Raw genomic sequence first — 14285 nt, forward strand, 5'->3', positions numbered from 1 at the left:
ATATCTTAAAAAGACCTGGTTGAGAAGTACATTTGCTGGCGGTGATTTGTTTTGTTACAACTAACGATCTCCAGAGCTATAGTCAGAGTACTAAACACTTCACTGGTGCTGTTAAGGCCAGCTAAGTGCAGTCATTTCAACAGCTTCTTCAAGATCCATCTAAATTGTTGTTAGAGATCAGATGTGTGGTGGATACAATCTATTTATTACCAGATCTAAGCAACATCACAGGCCGATAGCGTCTTAACTTGGCCTTCACAGGCTTGTGACATTAGCATTTACTAGTCGCAGGAGATAGCAAAGTCTGCGGAGTTAGTCGACGCGACATCCTATTACAGAAGGATCGATTGTATTTCGTACGATCAGACGTAACGAGCTACTTTTGTTATTTGTCTTCGATAAATAAATAGCTCTGCGTGCCACACCTATTGTTGATCAACACATGCAGGATATCGTGCAGAATATCGTTTTCCTATCGTGGAACGCGAGTGTAGTTGCGCATTTGATTTTCGAGTGTATGCACAGGATTTCCGTGTTCGGTGACGTAACAATAAATTAAGCAATAAGGAATAGTATCTTTAGGTGTTTCTGCATCTATAAATCAAGTGAAATCTAAAGGAATCAGCACACTGCTAAGAGAAACACAGCGCAAATGTGTTGTTTCTAGCCCTAGATACAGGTCTTATTTTATATATTCACTTTCCCATCTATCTGCTGCCCAGATCAGATAGATTACTCGTAGAGTTTTATGCACGTCGCTTCGGAGCTAGAAAAACGATAAAAAATGCACGTGAGGAATCAGCGCGTCGTTCTCATAAACTGTTGCCAATCAACTAACAAATCTTCACCAGTCTCAGTCATCATTAAACGTCTGCGTGCTAGGTGGCATCGTTCATGCGGATACAGCAGCATCAAGGACGCTGTTGCACATTATAGATGGTCGTTTCGGTATTTTGTCAACTTTTGACTCATAACGACTTGCACAGTGCTTCTATGCCTTGGCGCACTTTGGCAAAAGAGTTCGTACGTTTCGATCGGCGGTCGCTTCTTCTTCAGCAGCTGCTGTTACCGCGAACAGCAGCAGTCATACGCGCCGCTTGCCGTGAGAACCTGGACATTTTATGCTGGCTGGCCCCTATGACCACCTACCTTTTCGGCTGTGTGGCTGGCTTTCATCTGTCTGCCTTACTGGCTCTTCCGTGTGAAATTGACCGGGTCGCGAGACCGGATCAGCAACAGTTAACCCACTTTTCGCTCCCACTGACCATCAAATCGATGATAAAGCAAGTCGAATCTGGCAAATAAGGCGCAGAGGAAAACATATTACTTTTCGAATGGGTGCCCGCCGACGTTGTCGGCAAGGAAATTCTTGGCTAGACGGGACTCAACGAGTGTCTCGGTGCTACTATCAGTAGCAGATGAAATCTTTTTGCCACTTTATTAGCGTATTCGTAAGTGTCAACGTTTCCGTTGCAGTCAGCTCGTTTCGTCATCTGGGCGTCGCCAACTGGGGTTGATTCCATTTGTTCTATGCGTCTCTTCTCCCTCTCGTCCATCAAAAAATTGACTGATGTTAACAATCGGAGCTCGAGGGTATCAGCGAGTTTGGGCTGCCAACGCTGCATCGACTGCCTTCTCTATGATCATCGATGTATAACGTTTGGTTTGCTGGTACCCTCTATTGCTCAACACTGGCGGAACAAAGTCTGGTCAAAACTCTAGCTGGGTATTTGGCTACTGTGAAGCTTGCGCGATGGCTAGTGAGTCGCGGTAGGTTCGGCCATAGACGGCCTATCGCTCCTCAGCGGCTGGAGGCATCCTGAGAACGGTCGGCATAGGGCTTTGCGCGAATGCGTCCGGGATTGAGACGGTACCATGAGAAAATCAATTACGGAAAATGCTCTAAAGAACATGCTTTCCACTTTGATTTGTGACAACAGCTAGGTGCGTGTCCGTTGCTACTACATTGGCATAGTTGCTATTATCAACGTCGCCTTCGATTGTAAATGGCCTTTGTTCGTTCTGTATTTTGTCGAATGGGCTTCGGTTCGGGTCTTCTTGACTGTTGTGTCTCTGTCATCATGACTATAGTAACAGATGAAATTAAAAACTAAGATTAGAGATGTATTAAGAGGGAGAAGACAATTGCCTTTCTACACGAAGTCGTAAAAATCTGTTCTCAAGGCACGTGAACCTCTATGGCTGCATTGAGTGAGCAAACGATAGAGAACTTTAGAAAAACTCGCGCACCATGTACGCGTCTGCCCTGATTCTACTGTTGATTGCTTCCCATGAACGAAAAAACCCACAGTCTGGCCTATGTTGGCCATCTGCGACCTTGATAAGAATGATTGGGCTGGCATACAGATGACCGGTTCATTAATTACTGTTTACTTAACGCATAGTTAATACTAGGACGAACTATCGGGCAAGACCAACTGAGGCTCGTCAATTTGGCTAGTTATCTAAGTGCCTAGTTGACATCAATGATGATTGATTTAGCGTCCTAAATGCATAGGGATAAACGCGCATATTGGATTTTAATATTTAATCAAAGTCACTGTTATTATTATTGAGAGAGTTAAGCAAGTTAACACAGCACCAAAGTTTTACCTATTTAGATATCTATCGAATCGTACTAAGAACTAAAAAAGAAACTACTTTAACACGTCTCTCTATATTTGTGCCTATCGTGAAGTGTTCATACCGTTAACTCATTTATAACTGAACAGCTGATGAGGTTTTTGAGGAGGCTCGTGCCAGTTTGGGTGTAATATCCTATAAACAATATTTTTGCAATGTCAGAAAATACGATAAGTTAGGCTTATTTGGTTCAGAGCTAAAAGCTCTAATACATACGACGAAAACTAAGCTTTCGCGGTATTAATGCAGCATCTTGGTACAGTCAGAAATCCTCAGAATAGTAATCAGCAACTATAGTATTTATCCAGCTGTACGTATACACAATAAGTGTTTTAAGTTCTTTCAGAAAGTTAGGTGATTAGCAGATCAAGCATGCGTTTCGTAACAAGCAATTCCTTATAATAAATACAATACATATAGTGAGTTCTACATTCTGGAACTAACGTGGTCTATCAAACAAACTGTCGTTTCGACATCCGATTTGTCGCATTAACAAACGACACTGATCGATTTCACGGGCGCTGGATCAAGTTAACCAAAGTCCGGCGGTTGCGTAACAACATAATGGAATTAGGGCATAAGCGCTATTACACCGATTCGATGGTACCGTTAAACTGAACACGGGTCTTATTGACATCTTGGACGCAAAGACGACGCCAGTAAAAATAAAATAAAAATCGTGCTGATTCAATCCCCTTATGATACACTGTCGGTAGAAGGAATAGCAATGATTCGACGAAGGGCTTTAACGATCAGCGACCGCCGGGCGATGATGCGATTTGTCGCCCGGAAGCGTTTCAACTTTAGTCAACAAAGCCAATATAGTACAACTCCCTTTCCATCGGCCCGGACCCAACAGACTCCTCCCACCGACTATTTGGGGTTGTAGTCGTCGACGATTATTCCGAATGAGTTGGTACGGGCTAGTCGGTAAATCCGACACGTTCCAGAATGACAAAATCTCTATCTATCTGCTGTCATATATGAGCTAGTTGGTATGCATAAACAAGTACACGGAGAAGGATAAAGTATGCTTACAACTGCAAAACGGGTGGTGCATACAACAACCCCAGACATGTATAATGTGTTGCTCCTGAAGATCTAGAAAATTGTTCGTAGACCGAACAAGGCGTCGATTCTAATATTTATACAGGATTATACGGTGACAAAATTCACAATGATCTATACATGCAGAGATTTTACACAAGCATATAAAGCAGCCACTTTGGTATCTTTGCGCAAACCATTACAAATAGAACTTGCAAAGCAGATCAACCGGCGGAAACTCTAACTGTACAACAGAAGTGAGTGATTGCCTTGGTGTGCTTAACCACAGAGAAAAAAATGAAGACCTTGTCAAATTAACGAAGAAATAGGCCACTATGGGTTTTGCTGAAACAAAGGCCGTCAAAAACAAAAAGCAGCTGTCCTAATACCTTAGGAGCAATCATGTACAGGGTTGGCAGACGTAACGCAAAACGTCACTTTTACCGTGTTTTAAGTAAATACGGTGACGTTTATAGTGCTGCACATAAGTAAACCTCGAAACTCTTGGAGGAGGGTCATAGACGGAAGTCTTAAGGGTTGCTGTTGTGCAAAACTACGAAATGCATTCAGGCCTTTTGGTGCTCCACATTGATTTACCATTTGGTGTAAGCCAATTTATAATCATAGCTCATTCCCTTTGTAGTTCCGGTGTAAGTACAGTATTGCAATCCATGTAAGCGTAATTTTTTTCAAAAAAATAATTCCTTTTTCCCTTCCTCACGTTTTGTATTTCTGTACATGCGTGTAGATTTTACGTTTGAATTGCCGATCAAAGTGAAAAACGTGGTCCGATTTCTAACTGATTACATATTACGGAATTTAGGAGAGAGAGGTTATATTACACACGACGGAGCCGGCACTTGAACTAACATTCGGTCTCGAAGCAACTTCTCATCTAAGGCTTAACAGAAGAAGGCAATATTTATCGTTATAGGCAATACTTCATTTGGCCAACGAAACACGTAGGCCTATATGCAATTCGAATAGGCGATGAAATCTGCCGTATCCAACGTGCGCGATTCCTTCACCCTTCTGTTGTTGAAACGTCAGTATAATCGTACAGCTACAGGTACAACAATGCTTAGTCGATAAATACCCTTCTTTTATATAGGTGGTATATCGATATACACTTGAATCGTTCTTTCGTCGTTAGCCATATGACGGTACCCAATTCTTAGCGGTAACATTGCCGACTTCTGTTTGGTCGAGACTCTTTGGCGATACCCGTCGATCGCCACGAGCAACACTGGCTCCTTACCCTCTGACGTGTTGTCGACCCGCCTTACCACCATCTTGACACGATTGGCGCCGTAAAGTCATTTGAACCGCTAAACACCGTTGTTGTTACGGCTTAAATATATGAAACGTTTATTCACATCGCGTACAATACGCACGTAGGCACACGGTGTCGATATCGAAATGTAATGATCATCAGCCTAGCGCCAATCATGGCTCGTCTCGCGACATATGGCGGCCGGACTGCACAATATCGCGCTGCTTCGATCGGTGATACGTTGCTCCATTTATGTAAAGGAATAAATGATAAAATAGGAAAAGAGTTAACATTATTGTAAACACAATCTTATAGATTTTGTCAGCGTTGATTCGATTGAGGAACTTGTCGCTTACATACAAAGAGGATTTGCCTTTGAAAAAATCTGAAAAATTAAACGAATATATATATATATATATATGTACATGGAATTAGAAACACTCTAACGGACAAGATTCATTGTCGCCTTGTACTTGGTACAGTGGTATCAGGCTTGTTATTATTTTTTCTGTGATGAATATTTTTGAGTGCACACTCTAAGTCGATACATTTTCTAATTAGTTGTTGAAACTGTATCTAAATAGAAGCAGATATTCTAGGGACATCTTCTGCATTTGCTGAAAGCTTTATTTTTTATCGGCTTTCATTTTTCAGTGTGACCATTTTTCGTCACAATTACATTCGGAAGCGAAACAAGTTAACTGGTTTAAGTGTGCATATATACAAAAAATTCCAACGGAAAAAATGACAGGCCAAAGGTCCCGAAAATCCAAGGGCTCAAACGGCCAAAAGCTAAAAAAAAAATGTAAAAAGGCGCACGAAGTTTCAAAAGCATTAACTTATTGGAAATTTATATCTCTATACAAATAATAGCCGGAAAATCAAGTGTATAAAAAATGTAATAATTTTAATGAATTTTTTCAATAAACATTACGCCATCTGTTATACTAGGCCGGTCAATAGGCAATGTGAGATAGTGGATTCTTGCATAAACATTTAGTCGAGGCATGTATTACTATTATTACCACTTATAACCCCGTGTCTATTAAAAGATAGCATATGCTTTAGATATCGGTATTTCTAACACGGTAAGATCTGAACGAGTTCCCTGATAAAAACGTTTCGAGTTATTGAGGAAAAATGGTAATCTGTGGAAGCAATGTCTGGTGAAACCGAGCATTGTCGCAAAACAGAGATAGTCTAGATCGGCCTAATAATGTCAGCTATGTTAATGCGTAGTTTATTTATTATCTACTTTAACTGTTCAGAGTAGACTTTAGCCCTAATCCATGGTCGAAAACTCACGTTTTCGCTAGGCCACCAAGCCAAAAACAACGTAATTGCAAGTAGACGTCCTTTGCGGTAATCCAGTTGCATCTACGCACTGCTATGACCGCCTGCAATAATCGTAACAGAGGGATTTTTGGTCTACTATAATTTAATGCAAAAGTGGACCATTGTTGTAGAAGAACAAAAGAACCAACCGTCTTTTTCGATATTCATTTAGGTTATGTATATTTAACTTATTCGACATGTTCTCTTAACTAAAATAAGTGAATTAATGCACAGAGCATTTAAGTTTTTGGAATGTATCAACTTTTATTACAGCCCTTAGCGCATCGTCACTCAGCTTCGCTCAGGGCTTTTTACAAGACCCATTTTCGAGTTCAAAATGTCTTCTCTCAAGATTTATTAAATCGACGCTTCACGATGCTTCCCATAGTGAGTCCTTCACCAAATATAACGTTTATAAAGCGAACTAACTTTAATAACAACATGGAACGCATATTCGTTAACTTGAATTGATTTACTTCGACCCATCACCGAAAATTTTTAGCCACTCTACCTATAACGTTTAAGTGAGATTCGAAAGTATATAGGTGTATCTCGCAAATAAAAATAAAATGGTGTAATTTTTAACATAATTTCAAAATTTCTCGCATCTCGTTCTGAATGTTCTAGAATAATACAAAATATCATACTTCTTCTTCTTTTCCATCGCTTCAGAAATGGCCTGTGTTCATGCGGCCAATGTATATGCTGTATTATACAGTTACCAGTATTTCTGGTGACGCCTGCTGTTGAGTCCTATGTGCAGGTAACCTTTAGAGATAATGCAATTGGCACTGAAAGTTAGGCTGTGTGTTACGCAATATATGGAAACTCCCAGCCAAAGATTTGGTGATGAGGTTTTATATCATTGTTGGCCCACACTCCCCTAGTAATTACAACATGAAAAACTTTTTTGACCCGGGCTGACTGATCAGTTAATATAGGATAGCAGAAATTCGATCGGGGCTTAGAACTCAAATTAAGAGATTGTAATCTACAGCTTTTTCTGTAACTCACGCCCGTTAATCAATGCGAGCTACAAATGTGTATCTTATGTATACAGCTTTACAGGGACACATCCGGAGTTCCCTGATTTTCGGTTCTTCGTTTATATTCTCCAAAATCTTCCGATGTGTTCTTCACTCATAAAAAACCGCCGTCATCGGCGGCTAGACACATCTACTAGCGAAAGATTTATGGTACTCGTTATATGCTTTTGACGAATGGTTGAAAACTATGCCTGAAACAATTATAAGACTTTATCCCGTATAACGAATCAACTCGATGGTAGTACTGTGGATATTATCAGAAGTGATCGCAGTGCGAGATGACATTGATAGCTTTTGAGTGGTTCGCAGAAAAGCAGCCTCCTTACGGAATATAGACGAAATAACGCCAATGAAATGGAAGAAGATGAAACAGGCTGAAGTTCAATGATTTTTAGTTATCACCTGAAGCCACGACGCTCGTCTAGAAAGTAAAGACATCGAATTTGTATAATAAAGTAGCAAATTCTTATGAAGCGGCACACCTGAAGACACTGCTTTGATACGAAACCTGTCTTATAATATACACTATGGCAAATTGGTTAGAGTGTCTTAATTTGTCGCGACAAAAAAAAAGGAAAATTTAACAGGTACTTTAAATCTAATTATAATAAATACCTCGCCCTCACAATCCTGGCAATCTAAGCACCACATATGAAGGCCTTCCGTCTAAAAGGGTCTAAATTAATCTTTCAGTGTAATTAAAAACACGTCGTTTAACTAAAATAACGTGTTACGTATTCGCCGCCTTTTTTCACGATCTCCCGTCTCCTAACCAAGCTATTCACTCAGTTTTGCCTGGCGTTGAACGGACTCTATTCATTATCAAATAACAAACGAATTCTGTTCATCACAGTAGAAAAAAACTGTGTGTGTTATGTTCTCGATGATTGCCAAAGTAGACATAGGCCCTTCAGGATCGAACCACCTTATATGTATAACAGACTGCTTTTCTATGCTGTCACTATGTAGTTAAACAACGTGACCTTGAACTATCCATGTGCGTTACTGATTTCTAATTAATTTGGTGAAGAGCTTCAATTTCCTGTACTTCTACAACTTTGTGGAACCTTGTGTGTAGGCTCTATTGTAGCAGATACTATGCCGATGCCCGTCATAGCTTCAAGTAATATTAAAACCATGCCGTGTCGATCGATACTTTGCCTACCGTTGGCTACCACTGTTTCCTATAGAACTGGATGCTTTTACCACAGGGTGTCTTACCCTAGCGAGAAGAGGGTCTTTGTCGTTTTGCCACTTAACGGTGGTTTTCTTCGAAGAAAAATCACGTTGCTTCTCCAGCAACGCATTATCTTGTATTAATATCGAATATTGAGTCCGCCGACGACTAGAGCACAATGAAACTGAGATATAGCAAACCGGATACAAAACTCTTATCAGTAAAAAGACCTGATAAAAGCAACTGCTTGTTGCTACATATTTTGTCATGGCTTGAAACATGTACCATATTGAATTTCTCAAAAACGGTACTTAATATAAGAAACTCTGATGATTCTATGCACTCTAGACGAATATGTTCATTTTTAGATATAACAAACTGGGTCGCTGTGTTGTAGTTATACAAAGTGCCTGCGTACTACTTACTATACGCGTATATTTGTGTATAAACGAATTCGGGTTTCTTAAAATGAGTGAAAGAAGATGTTTCGTTGATAGCAGAGCTGAAGCAATTGACATACTATAAGCTAGCTGTACAAAAAGTTCATGTACGAATCAGGACATCTGCGTCGAGATCTTGCTCACAGGAGGTGTTTCCACATAAAGCAATTTTCACCTACAATACAGTTAAGCAGAGAACGGGAAAAAGGATCACCTAGCTTTAAAAAGCAGCCCACTAACAGCTCAGACGTGAATGATCTGATCTGAATGACCTGAGAGGCGTCGGATTTTTAGAGGCCTGATGAAGGAGGAAGGGTTTTTTGCTGTAGGACAAAAAGCTATCAACAGGTCAACCATGCTGAAAGGACACATGTGAAAGGCACACAACTGAGCATGCCTTAATGAGCATGTGAAAATTCACAACTTCGATAATACTGTTCAGAAATATTTAAGCTGTGAGGCCCTCCAGGCCAAGAGTCGGTAAATTAATAAAAGCCTTCATATGTGGAGACACTTCGAAATATCACCTATTGGAGCCTTTTAGGGGAGGAATAGGCCGCGCCAAAATCTTGGCCTGTTTCAAATTTAGCAGGATGCACTTGACCTAATGCAAATGAGATTAATGCAGAAGTTCTAATGCTTCTAAGACAAAAAAGATAATGCGAAGGCTATGGCCGGCATGGAGTCAGATAAGTCGATACAAAGCATTATGCCATAATACTCCGTATGGAAATAGGAACGTTGTCAAGGGCATGCCACAAACTGAATTGACTTCTAAGCAAACCTAATAAAGAATAAAGTCAAGGGACACAACTGATTTTAATCGATACTGCGAGATGCAAGAGTTCCTATGAACCTGGAGAATGAGAACAGAGGCCAAGGCAAAAGAGCCAACTCCTATAAAATAGGCTTTGCCTTACTGATGTCCAGTGGTATTATTCAAATAAAAGAAACAGTTTTACTTGAACCGTAAACGAGAGAACGACTACGTATTATTGAATAAGCTAAGGTTCATGGGCAGGACACGAGGTAGATGGGTGCAACGTCTGCAGCAATCAGTTAACTGCTGTCGATAGTAACATTAAATTCGTTAAAGATTAGTGGTGTGCTAACGTGTCCGTACGTTAATATTCATAACCACGTCGTCGGCCGATGTGGTCATGCACTTTGGTCTGCTTAAGCTTGAACATGGGCCAATGAATGAGGCCGTTAATAGAAGATCGCCGATAGCTCCTCCGCTGTCGAAATTTTAAACAGGCAGTGATCGTTTCAGTAAATTGGTGACAGTTATGTTTAGCCATAATTAAATTCCTCGACAAAATTAACTTTGACCTTTTCCGGGCGTACGCGAAAAGCGTCTACTTCGGTACGAGAGGAAAAATACGCAGGCAGTCGGATCTGCCGACTGCAGAGTCCGTGTACGGTCATATATATATATATACGAGTCACATTGATGTTGGCAAAGTGTAAGGCCCAACTGAAGATGGAAAAGCGTACAACGAAAAAAATAACGTCTGCTTGCGTTCTGTAGGATTTCAACGGGCTGAACCCCTTACCTGGATGAACATGTGGCAGCGTTGTCGGCAGAGAAACAACGACGAGGCAGAGAGAAACACTTCGGTCAAGTGGATTAAACCATACATGTACATCTTATGTTTTGTAAACTTATTGCGTCTCAAACATACAAAGTGAATAATCAGCTCTCTTTTTTGTTTTATATCGGAAATACCAAGGGCATAGCGAAAACTGTGCGTGAGCATAAATTGCCGAAACGCTTCTGATCGTGTGAGACTTGCAATTGTTATTGCTGCTTCTCTGCGCGGCGGAACAACTGTTTTAGCCTCAGTGATCAAAAGAAGTTCTAAAATGAATTTCAATTGATAAATCCTTATTGATAAACAAAAAATGCTAACGTACCTTTTCTTCCCAAAAAAATCCTTTTCGGATTATTTGAAGCTTTTCGATATTTATTGTCAATGCTTAGTCAGAGTTCTGTCCAGGCGTATCCACCGTAGAATATCTACGACAGTTACATTCAATAGCTGTCCCCGTTCGTAAGCAAAAAACCCAGTAAGCATGCGTATCAAAACATAATACAACATAATCGTTGATCAGATAAATTGTAAATAAAAATCTATTCTGTACCTTAGCAATAAATTAGCCCCCAATACGTCTCGTATAAAAAGACAAACGTATTGTAATAAGTTTATACAACTGCCGAGTTTACAGCAACTTCGAGATCGCTTGCGGTCCTTGGTCACTCGGTTTTTAAGTGTTATTCTTACGCAAAGCCAGACATGTAAAAGAATATATTACGAAATACGCCAAAGGCTTATTTACTAAGAAACTGAGTTTTCTTTTCCGTATTATCTGCTGTCGCAAATGGTAATGTTCTATATAACGAAGACGTACGATTTTTATGCTGTGACACACCGTCTTAGGGCGAACTTCCTGCGTGTCTCCAAATCTATATTAGACAATAGTTAGATTGTAACTTCGCTTGACCTTCATCACGTCTCAGAAATAGAAACCGATATAATACCCAGTACCTTTCCATAACGACTATCGATAGAAGTCAGGGCAGGCCTAAACGAGAAGTATTGCTTACCCAAACAAGAGTAGCGGAAAACAGTCGACCTTCATACGAACGTACGTTCCGTATGCTTTTCTGTGGAGACATGGAATCAGCTGATATCGAAATGAGATTTTTTTACCTTGGATGTTTTGTATTCACTCATATAAAAGGGTGCTTTTGTACAGGAAAAACTCGAGTGTTTGCCCATGCTCTAGATGACAGCAGAATCCTAAGAAAGACTGTGCCATATCTTAAGTAACGATAGCTTCCACGTCTAAATACTTCGAGAATTATATGCAAGTAATTTACTGACAACGTAATATGTACAAACAATCTTCCGAAGGTTTCTTTAAACATTTTTAATAAGTTGCTAACTTGTCTCATTCGTTTCTCTCCCCTCTCATCTATCGCGAATATTTGGTATTAGCTAGGAGGATGGTGATTTGAAAGGCTGAACGCGCTGTCCTCGAGGTGAAAGTGTTCCGGTGTGGTTATTAGGTTACGATGAGAAACTAGTTGGCAAAAAAAGATCTTTCAAACCTTTCGCTGACCTGACGGAAAAGGTTTCTCAGGTACGCTTGTGGTTATAAGTCCTGCGTTGAAGTGACCATGTTGAAGATAGACATCTATGCTACATGTGGTTTATATTTCCAAAAGTTTATGTTAAAGATAACATCAGATAAAAAGCTAATTAAAAAAAAATCCAGTATTGTATATTTTTCATTTAGTGAGGTCTTGTGATTAGAGCGAAACACGCAAGCGTTGTCGGAATATTTGTACGATATAAGATGATTACGGCGCCTTTAAGAGGACCCGTAAATATGACAATTTTTATGCATAAACCTATAATAATAGTGATGATTCCGGAAACGTAAATCAAATCTTTAAATTTTCGATTCATCGTCAACCCTGTGATTACTCCCCGCACAGATCGACTGACCGTTGGTGGCTTTAAATGTGTTACTGAAAGGAGGCTTTTTTGCAGTACGTTTCTCGATAAATAATGGTTCTCACTTCATGAATCAACTGAGTCAGTGTAATTTATCCATGCTAATAATTATAAGTTCCAACTTTATATAGAGATGTGTTTCGCGTGCTCACAATCTACGTCAGATTAAGTGACGTTAGTTGTTTTTATTAGCATCGTCCTACAAATCGATTTGCCTCAACCTGCGGCAATGGGAAATTCAATATCGTGTATTTGCCAAATTTGAACGCATCGTCACCCATCGCCATCTGCAACATGTGCAGTATTCTTTCTCTACTACCCAAAATGTTGTTGGTGTTGACTGGTCTTTATTATTGTCGGTAATATACGGCCAAGCGTTATTTCTACTGCCGGCCGTGGAAATCTAATAGTCCCGTTGTGAGCCGGCCACTCCCAATTATCCATCGTGGACGCGACTGTATTTAGAAACCCCGCCGGCTGACTGTCCGCCTTCCTTCCTCTCGTTTCCGTTTTGTATTTGAGCGGTGGTCAAAGTACTGTAGAACCAGCATTAGTCGCATTAGTTAGAGAATAGATCAGGATCTACGCAGATCTAGGGTAGCTGTAACGTTTGGTATCGTCGCTAAGCGCTACATTAAAAGAACGCGTTGTAAAAGTAGCGCTTCGCTATTTTAGGGTCTTACCGTTAACGCCTCGACTTTTCTCTCCGATTCCATATCCTTTCTGTTGAAGCGTTAATGTCGATTCGATTCCCAGAATTATGACCCCAGCAAACTTTCAGGTTTGGTTAGTTACTCTCCTTTTGCCCTTATTGTGTAGTAATTATAATTAAGAGTCAAAAACTTTCTGCAGATCGCCTTTTTCTAGTCAAAACTATTGCCGTATTGGATGACGCAAAGGAAGCAGTGAAGCAAAAGGTACTATACAGGATATCCAACAATACGTACATGCCTGCGTCTAAACGAGTCAGCATCAGCTATTAGTGTTACCGCAGCAACGCCGCCGTCAAAGCTATTATCTTATGCAAAATAAGACCCGTCACCAACACGTGCACCACGTGCATAGACACTATTACAGCCGCTTACAAGTTGTCTCCTTTTTTATTCCCTTCTTCTTGGAAATTGAAGTATACCGAAGCAAATCGACATGGCAGACGAAGTGTGGCCACCGACGTTTGGCGAGAACGGCACTGTGAAGTCTCGTGGCCGACGTTGTCGGGAAATATTGTGTGCCGGCTAGAACCGTTGTTTTGGTGCTCTCTCTCGAACAGTTCGAGTTTGCGACCGTTCATGTACCACTTGCTCTCTCCGTATACGGCAAACAAGCACGGCTAGTTCTATCGCTGCGTAAGCCACTCCCGAGTCGCGTTTAGCTGAGTCGAAGTGTAGCCCTAATCCCGTTTATCGGGGGTTGCGCCTGCTCCAGCCCTCAATCAGACCCTCAAGTCAAGCCACCATAAGGAGACACTAACATAGGCCGTCAACTAATCGTAGAACTATTTGGCTTGTTTATCATTAATGGCTCGTGAATGTTATTAGTCGATAGGTACAGCATCGTATAGATAGGACATATTCTTCCGAGATGTCAATTTTTGCCGGCTGCGAGCTAAAAGCTAAAAAGAGAAGGAAGAAACCTGGGGGTGCGAAGTGATCGCATCTTGCGTGCCCGCGAACAGCTCTATGGAACTGGATGGGTTTGAGATGCCTGTGGCGACGATGACAAGCCACTTTGCGCAGGCTTTCACCGACAATCGTTGTTGGGCTGTCTACCTCAAAATCACCTGTTCGACATCACACTTTC

The sequence above is a fragment of the Varroa destructor genome, unplaced genomic scaffold, assembly GCF_002443255.2.
Source record: "Varroa destructor unplaced genomic scaffold, Vdes_3.0 BEIS01000001.1, whole genome shotgun sequence".
Classification (NCBI taxonomy): domain Eukaryota; kingdom Metazoa; phylum Arthropoda; class Arachnida; order Mesostigmata; family Varroidae; genus Varroa; species Varroa destructor.